General features: G+C 39.0%; 1 long non-coding RNA gene across 1 annotated transcript; it reads left to right on the top strand.

The window, feature by feature from the left end:
• The first annotated feature begins 711 nt into the window (after positions 1 to 711).
• On the top strand, positions 712 to 1,875 carry LOC126892192 (uncharacterized). The gene is made up of 2 exons (XR_007700719.1): positions 712 to 1,083; positions 1,598 to 1,875. It is a non-coding gene; the product is annotated as an uncharacterized LOC126892192 (long non-coding RNA).
• The last annotated feature ends 8,080 nt before the right edge of the window (positions 1,876 to 9,955 follow it).

Below are 9,955 nucleotides of genomic sequence, written 5' to 3'. Positions count from 1 at the left end.
ATGCGGTTTTGGATATTCTCTTGATAATTTGGTCTAATTTTGTAATACAGGGCTAAAAGTGCATACTTGTATTTAATATTTTCCAAAGAAAACTAGATTTCTGAAAAACATAAAATAGCGCCCCCTAGCTGGCATATTACTTATTAGACTGTTTCGTGATTATAACTCTTACAATAACGAAAAAGATCTGTTTTCAACGAGACCAAGTTTTCAAAAATCGATTGAGCAGAACAGGACTCACAGCCATTTTTCATAACAAGGTTCCCACTCACCCCCACCTCTTATTTGCAAAGGTAGAGTTACACTTGTGAAATCAAATATTCGCAGAATTTTTCGAAGAATACGATGATTGAATTTTCAGTGCCCTTTCATTATGTAAATTTTGTAAAATTTTGATTTTTAAAATTTTGACATTCAATTACGCCCTCTAGCGGTGGACTTACAAATAGGAAAATAATTTCCAGGCTTTTCTCGAGGTAACTTTTGTTATAAATCTTTTTTTTCCCAAATCTGTACTATAAACGGTTCCTGAGATATGGCCAAGAGCCATTCTTATTGGGACACCCGGTACAAGAAAAAGTCATGAGAAATTTAAAAAATAATCATTAAAGATATCAAAAATCGTCAAAAGTATAAAACCTTGAAAATTCATAACTTGCTTAAAAAGAGCAGTACGATCTTATACAATAGACCATTTGAAAGATAATTTGTAGCAGTTACGCTACTAACTAAATAAATCCAAATAAAATTTCATCAAATACCCCTAAATAAATCCCGTGTGCGACGCCGTCGATCGACTTAAGAACGATATCTCTCTGCTCACGCGCGAAAACCTCGGCGTTCGATTTTGTCGATCCGAATCGGAACGGCAGTTTTGGTCAGGCTCAGAGCGAACACGCTGTGTTTTTTTTTCCTAAGTGGCGGATTTGGACGAGATTTTGGATAAAATGGAGCAGATATATCACTAAAATGAAGGAACATTAAGACCATCTTTTTGGAATAGCGATAATATCAAAACTCAATTTATCTTTGGTTTTTTTTTACATAAAAGAAGTTTAAGGCCAGCGTGTTTCGTCTGTCCAAGTAAGTAAACTGTTGATATATTTCTCATTATTTTTCGTGGTAATGCATCATTGTAGTTAAGTTCATATATAATCCATATTATAATAATGATATTCATTTCCATTTACAAAGGAACAATCAATCAAGGCCACAGGGTTTTAGTGTTAAATTTAAATTCCAAATTGTAGATCATATTATCCTTTAAATATTTGAAAAGAACATTAAAGGTCAAGTTTTTCTAGTGTCCAAACCTAAATTCTAATATCTTTTATACCTTATCGTGACGTTTTTACTTAAGTTTTTTATCTGTGATTTATAAAAAGTTTTAACGAGTATCTATACAGTCTATCTGTCACGCCCATCTAATGCGCACGTCCCTGTCATGTCTGAATTGAAGTAAACTTCAGAAATTTTGACATGACATATGGATACCTAACCTACCTAATATTTGATGTTTTTGTTTGGGCCTGTTCAATATGTACTGCTACTGTTATTGTAATACATAAATAACTAAATTTAATAAACTTTATTGTAGATTCCGCCACTTAGACACTTAGTGACTTAGTCACTTAGTTACGTCGTAACTTAGTCACTTTGCATTCCTTTGCATAATTTATGTCACTTGAAGTATGTACCAGTAACTGTTAGCAACTTTGCCATGGTTTACCCATAGAGCTCGCTGTTTCGTTGGAGAAAACCAGTACCTGACTTCACAACATTTAGGATTTTTCAGTAGGACTTGCCCACCACAGCATCCAACCAGTTTATCGTGCCAAAAGGACTCTCCTATGGACTTCATCTTGAATTCTTAAATAGGAACTGTGGTGAAAGATAAGTTTGTTTACTTTTATTATTTATATATTTTGGGTACTCTATTGTAGCGTGATTAGTGTAATTACTTCTAATTACAATAAAACTAGCGGTTCGTAATTTATATACGACTTTATTATTTATTTATACAAGTTTACTTTACCAACTTTAGCTTAAGACTAAACTCTATTCACAAAAATTATGCCTTATATATCCTAGTCGTTATTCTCGATCATTCCGGGCTAAGCCAGCTCTCCGACTATCGTGTGACCTTCCAACAACCGCGCATCGGTTCCACGTATAGCGTGCTCGATCTAGACTTTTCTCGGCTTACGCCTTGCGGCTGGTGACTCATTGTTTTGCTACATTGCTCCCCTCTTAAGATCTGAGCGTCCCGATCAGCAACTCTAGATGAAGGCCCAGGATGGCGGAATCTACACGACTCTCCAGCTTTGCATACACCCTTCAAGAAGAAATAACAGTCTACTGTCTTTGAAGGATCCGACATCTTCGGGTTCATGCAACACACAGTAATTCGTACGCCAGTTTCTCTGAAGACCACTTCAAGCATGCTTCTCACAATCTTCCAATCCAGATTTTCTACTGCATGGCCTATTTTTGGTAAAGCCAAATCTTTGATGTCATAATTACACACGATTTTCTTCAAATTACTTAGAGCACGCCATATGTTCTCATAGCTTGGCGTGTCCGTATAAGACTTCCTGGTCACCATATACAGCAAAGATCGAGGACCATCTTCCAATCGCAGTACTCTTCCAATTTTAGGCTGCTGATTTCTTAACTCGTCCAGGCGGCCGAACTTTCTATTGAATACGGACGAGATTCCTTTAGTCATCTCGAGGTCTTGGGCAACACAGTGGGCTAGAGAGACGTTTTCTGGAACACCAAACAGATCTTGCTGAACTTCTGTGGTCACGCCGAATCTAGCACTCTTTCTTTCTGCGTAATTTGACATAAATTCCTTAAAACTTGGCTGTGGTGCATCTTTCATCTCCTGTTGGAGGACTCGGGCTTCCTCTGTTTCATTTGAGCCAGCATATGGTGCGAGACGATTTATGTGAATAACTTTTGGTTTACCGTTTGGCAACTTCTTAATTCTGTATATTACGTCATTTATTTTCTTCTTAACTTCATACGGACCTTCCCATTGTCTTTGCAGTTTAGGACACAGGCCTCGACGACGTTGTGGATTATAAAGCCAGACAAGATCACCTACTTCGAAGCTTTCATTCTTACAGCGAGAATCATATTGATCTTTCATTCTGTCACTGGCTATCTGGATGTGTTGTCGGGCAAGTTCATGAATGTTGTTCATTCGTAACTTCAGGCGGTCTACGTATTCTTCGCCTGCAACATATTCCTCGGAAGGTCTGCAGCCAAACTCTAGGTCGCAGGGCAAACGAACTTCACGACCCAACATCAGGCAGGTTGGTGTTTGACCTGTAGTTTCATTCCCGGCCGAGCGGTAGGCCATCAGGAATAAATGAATGTGTTGGTCCCAATCTCGCTGATGTTCAGATACAACTTTGGACAAGTGTTTACCCATCGTTCGGTTCATCCTCTCGACCATTCCATCTGATTGAGGATGCAGGGGTGTTGTTCTGGTCTTATTGGCACCAATCAATTTACAAACGTTTTGGAAAAGAGCTGACTCAAAGTTTCGCCCTTGGTCGGAGTGGATCTCCAAGGGAACACCAAATCGGCTGAAGAATTCTTTAACAAGTACCTCTGCAACGGTAGCAGCTTCTTGATTCGGTAATGCATAGGCCTCGGTCCATTTCGTAAAATAGTCCATGGCTACCAGAATGTATTTATTTCCAGCATCGGTTTCTGGAAATGGACCTGCAATGTCGATTGCTACTCTTTCCATAGGACTTCCAACATTGTACTGTCTCATGGGTGCTCTCTTTTTACCAACTGGACCATTACCGGATGCACACAGTTCACATTTCCGGCACCATCTTCTTACATCATCTTTACAGTTCACCCAATAGAACCGTTCTCGAACCTTTTGCAGAGTCTTCGTAATACCAAAGTGTCCACCTGATGTACCGTCATGCAACTGACGCAATACTTCTGACACTTTACTTTTAGGTACAATCAACTGCAGCTTAGATTCTGTACCATCATCGTTCTCAAAGGTTCTGTACAGAAGATCATCTTTTAGTACCAGGCAATTCCATTGGCTCCAGTAGGCCTTGACTTCTGGACTACATGCACTAATGTTCTGCCAACTAGGTCTTTCACCTTGCCGCATCCAATCCAATACTCTTTTTATACATGGATCATTTTCTTGGGCGTTTTGTAACTGTTGGGGCTGCCATTGCTCATTAACTACGGTGGTTCGTCTCACGGGGCAAAATCGTTCCTCTAATTTGGCACAGTGATTACAATTTGCACTGCATGGTCGTCTCGAAAGGGCATCAGCATTTGAATGAACTCTTCCGGCCCTGTGTTCTATCTCATAATCATATTCTTGCAGTCGTTCTAACCATCTTGCCATCTGGCCCTCTGGATTACGGAATTGTATGAGCCATTTTAGAGCAGCGTGATCTGTTCGAAGAAGGAACTTTCTGCCGTACAAGTATTTATGGAAATGTTCGCAAGCCTTCACTACACCCAGCAGTTCTCTTCTGGTAACGCAATAGTTTCTTTCTGGTTTCGACAGGACTTTGCTGAAATAAGCGATGACTTTTTCCTGTCCATTCTGGATTTGTGAGAGAACAGCTCCTATGGCACTGTTGCTAGCATCGGTATCCAAAACAAATTTTCCTGCCTGTCCCGGGTAGCTTAATATCGGTGCACTGATCAGAGCCCTTTGTAGTTGTTCGAAAGCTTTTTGACACTCCTCACTCCATGTATATTCTTTGCCCTCCTCCGTCAACTTTGTTAGGGGCTTGGAGATATTGGCAAAACCTTTGACAAATCGTCGGTAATATGTACATAGGCCAAGGAAACTTCTAATTTCATGTTTATCTTTTGGTACTGGCCAATCTTTAATTGCTTCAATCTTTTCAGGATCAGCTGTTACACCATTACTCGATACAATATGTCCCAAATACTTAACTTCTCGTCGAAACATGTGACATTTCTTCGGACTTAACTTCAAGTTCGCTGCCCTCAATCGTTGAAAGACTTCTATTAGATTCTTGGCATGTTCATCAAAGGACCTTCCAACCACAATTACATCATCCAAGTAAACCAGGCATGTTTTCCATGTTAGACCTCTTAAAACTGCCTCCATTAATCTTTCAAATGTGGCAGGGGCATTACATAAACCAAACGGCATAGCCGTAAACTGCCAAAGCCCTGATCCTATCGAAAATGCGGTTTTCTCCCGATCGGCTGGCTCCATGTCTACTTGCCAATATCCACTTTTTAAATCGAGTGTGGAAAACCAACGAGAACCGGAGAGAGTATCCAGTGTATCGTCTATTCTGGGCAAAGGATAACTATCTTTTTTTGTTACCGCATTGAGCTGGCGGTAGTCGATACAAAAACGCGTTGAACCATCTTTCTTCTTTACCAGAACTACTGGTGATGTCCATGGACTGTTCGATGGTTCAATTACCCCTTGTTTGTCCATATCCTTGATAATCTCTTCGGCTTCATCTCTTTTCGCAAATGGAAGTCGTCTAGGCCGTTGTCTGATTGGCTGAGCGTCTCCGGTATTTATTTTATGCGTCACTATGCTTGTTTTTCCCTTATCCTTCGTGTCAATAGCAAAAACATCTTGATACTCTATCAGCATAGACGTCACTTTTTCAGTTCGTTCATGATCAAGATCTTGGCATCTTTCAATGATCATCTCAACAAGCTCCTTTGGATACTTCGCCTTCGATGATTTCTCATTGGTATTCACAGAGCAAATTGAAGCCACGGGAACACACTGCCCGATCAAAGCTCCTCTACTTAACTTGATAGCAGTTTCCCTTAAATTCATAACTCTTACAGGGATCACATCTCGAACTTTTACCAAAGTTTTCGCCGTTAGGAACTCGACATTATCCACATCTTCGACCATCCTTAAACTTCCCTCTCGGCAGTGTCCATCAAGCATGGTCATCAGAATTTTCTCACTATTACCGGGTATGGTTACGTCGCATGTAGTAAGTAAGCGGATGACATCTTCTTTGTCGTCGTGAAAGGGCAACTCTTCACCATTGATCTTGAGAACTCCATTTTGAACATCCAATATTGCCCCCACTTTCCTTAGTACGTCCATCCCCAATATGAATTCGTCGGAGATCTCGGCAATTAATACTTGATGTTCAACTGTGGTCTGGCCAATGGATACTGACATATTAGCCTCGCCATATGTATTAATTAGCTCACCAGTCGCTGTTCTAAGCTTTACTGTTGCAGGTGATAATTTATTATGGTCTCGTACTACATCTGGACGTGCGATAGTTCTCGTTGCACCTGTATCCACCAAAAATGATCTACATCTATTACTGATACGACCTTCGATGTATAAGTTGTGGATTCCACTGGAGGACGTGAGGTTGACAGTTACTATGGGGGCTCTAGTTCTCGAGGTCGGCAGTTGCCCCTTGGTGTCGACCCGCTCTAGTTTTCCGACGGCTGTACGATCTTCTTACAATTACGACGAATGTGGCCTACGTCTCCACAATTCCAACATCTAGGCTCGCGTCTCTTTGGCATCTGATTACTTAATACTCTCCGTATCATTTCCTCCAGACGTTCATCGTTGTGCTCGTCACTTTCTTCAATGGTTCTTACTCTATGGCCTCGTGAAGTTTGACTAGCCGTTTCGTGTTCCAATGCAATAGCAAGTGCTTCATCTAAAACTTTCGGCCTTGCTAGTCGTAAAGCTTTCTGTAGTTCATTATCTTTCAGCCCATTGACGAAGGTATCTACTGCAATTTCTTCTAAAACGCTGTCTGGCACCTCTGGATAAGCCAACCGCACCACACGAGCCACATCTGCTTCAAATTCTTGCAGATTCTCACTTGCTCGTTGACTTCTACTTCGCAGTTGTGCTTTGTATACTTGTTGTAGATGGGCATCTCCATAGCGTTTTTCTAGACGAGTGAACAAGGTCTGGTAACAATTTTCTTGACCCTTAGGAATTGATCTTAATATATCTGCAGCATCACCTCGCAAAGCAGCAGTCAAGGAAACAGCCTTTTCCTGTTCGGTCCAATGATTGGCGGTCGCAATAGCTTCAAATTGTCTAAGATATATGGACCAAGAGGACTTTCCATCGAATGGTGGTAATTTGAATCTCATATTATGCGACGTTTCGTCTCTCGGTAGTTCATCTTTCACTACAGGATCTAACGCTGCTGCATTAACTGATGGTTGTACTTTTGTATCGGTTATCATGCTCTCTAGTTGTTTGATCTTTTCTTCTACGGTCTCTACACTTTTCTGCATCTTATCGAATGTTCTAGAAACTTCTTCAAATTTCTCGTCATTCTGTCTACAAACGTCTTTAATTACTTGAGAAACACTTTCAAATTTCTCGTCGCTTTTTCTAGAAGTTTCATCGATCTTTTGAGAAACACTTTCAAATTTCTCGTTGTTCTGTCTACTAACTTCCTCAAGTTTCTCGTTGTTCTGTCTACTAACTTCCTCAAGTTTCTCGTTGTTCTGTCTACTAACTTCTTCAAGTTTTTCGTTGTTCTTTCTAGAAGTTTCATCGATCGTTTCAGAAACAGTTTTTAATTTCGATAAGATTGCTTGTTCTGCTGACTGGAAGTGGAACGTCTTTGGGTCTTCTCCGTTCTTCGTGAGGACATCCTCGAGTCGTGCTTGTAGGACTATCTTGAGCCCACTGCTGTCCAGATCCCGTTCCTCTAGCTGTTCGCGGAGCTGTTTTACTGTAAGTTCTTGTAGCAACATCTTTGGTCGGCACACACGTACTTTCCAAGATGTCTTTTAACAGTCTTTCCGAATACCGAACAATCAACGCACTTTAACTATTCCCGACGAATAAAGTCCAAAAGTATTTTAAAGTCTTTCCGAATACCGAACAATTAACGCACTCCGGTTATTCCCGACGAATAAAGTTGAAAAGTCTTTTAAAGTCTCTCTGTAATTCACTTATTTATATCGCACTAAGTTAACCGAACACCGACACCAACTGTAGCGTGATTAGTGTAATTACTTCTAATTACAATAAAACTAGCGGTTCGTAATTTATATACGACTTTATTATTTATTTATACAAGTTTACTTTACCAACTTTAGCTTAAGACTAAACTCTATTCACAAAAATTATGCCTTATATATCCTAGTCGTTATTCTCGATCATTCCGGGCTAAGCCAGCTCTCCGACTATCGTGTGACCTTCCAACAACCGCGCATCGGTTCCACGTATAGCGTGCTCGATCTAGACTTTTCTCGGCTTACGCCTTGCGGCTGGTGACTCATTGTTTTGCTACACTATAGTTGCTTGCACTGTAAACTGTTTGTATGCATACAATCGAGTGGAACTAGGTACATATTTTCGTGACAGATAGGGTTTTCAGGTCTTTGTTTTGTTCCATATTATAAATAGTAGTTTTTTCTAATTAAGTAAGTCTTGTTTAATAATAATCATAAATAATTGTAGCTTAAAATTTGATAGGGAATCGGGGGTAAAATTTTGTCGAGCTTTTAAAATAGGGAATATGTCTAGTGGGTTTTTACATTGTATATTAAGAGTCTGACCAGCTCATTTATATAAGTCAATTGTATAATAATTAGTATTTTTGCTAGATGAGATACTTAATTTTTGGTAACCGTAGCGTTCTTGTCGTGTACGTATCTCACTAGACGAGTTCAATTTAGGAAATATTACTAACTTTTAGTTGTAAGAACTTTGTGCTATTCACACGGACTTTTTGCTTTTGGATTTTCTACTAATACATTTACTTAGCGCAGTGTGTAGTGGTTAATTGTAAGTTAGTGGCTGTTTGGTCCTGTTTGACCGTTTCACCACCCACTACCACTGTTATTGTGTTTTGATTTATATATTACATTGTCAATATATGTATAATAGAGTTATTGTTAATATATTTGTTATTAGAAAGGTTGATGTTTTATTTCAGTCTGTATTACCAGTATATAATATAGCAAGACAAGGTTAGTATTTAGTATTTTGTATTTCAGGTGGTTGTAACCAGTGTCATAGAGTTCCTGTTGTTCGTTACTTCAAAAATCTCGAACCTGTCCAACTTCTTGGTTCTGAGAGCCGAGTTGTTCGTTCGAGTTGGCGCCCTTTGTTCTTCTTCTTTCTTTGTTGTATCTCGATATTATTTTATCTCTAGCATTCTGATCTATTTTTCTTCCATTTTTGTGTTTGCAGGTCTCATTTTCTTTCTAGTTACTATCATTTCATTATCAATTTTTTTTTCTCATATCTCCAAAGCCAATATTCGGTGTATAGAAGCTAGCCCAAATACCCACTTGAGATTTAGTGTCTCTCTGCCCATTTAATTTGTCCTTCTGAGCTAAGCCCCTCTTCTTGTCGTCTTAAATCTCTTATCATTTCTTTTACCCATCTTTATTCAGTTCTTCTTCTCTTCAAAAATCTCTATACCCAGAGTATAGAGGTTTCAATTGGCGCCCATCGTGGGGCTTCTTTTACATTTTTGGCTTTGAAAATATCTCCTTTAACTTTTGGTTTTTATCTTGGTGGTTTCAGTGATTGTGTTTTTAGATTCTCACTTTAACGTTCAGTGTTGTACTTCAATTTGGTTTTTTTGTGGAGATTATCTTATACCTATATCTTGAATAAACTTGTTTTGCTATAGTATACTGTGTTGACTGAATAAATTTATTTGTTTTGATTGGTTAAATAACTATTTTGAATTAATAATAAATTAAATTAAAATTAAAAATTTAAATATCTTGAATTTAACGATTTCACCTATTTTTACAAGTCCGGAGTAGCATTAAAAGTGAATCACTACCTTGAATTAAAAGTTTTTTCGATTTTAGGTTTATCGGAAGTTGTAGCAGTACATTTCAACGGATTTCACGACTGGACCAAACAAATAGACATTACTGGTATAGGTATCCACTCACAACATTAACTTGAGGACAGAGAGTA

The sequence above is a fragment of the Diabrotica virgifera genome, chromosome 9 (genome assembly GCF_917563875.1).
Source record: "Diabrotica virgifera virgifera chromosome 9, PGI_DIABVI_V3a".
NCBI lineage: Eukaryota > Metazoa > Arthropoda > Insecta > Coleoptera > Chrysomelidae > Diabrotica > Diabrotica virgifera.
The sequence above is the reverse complement of the archived record's forward strand: the minus strand, read 5'-3'. Positions and strand labels throughout refer to the sequence as shown.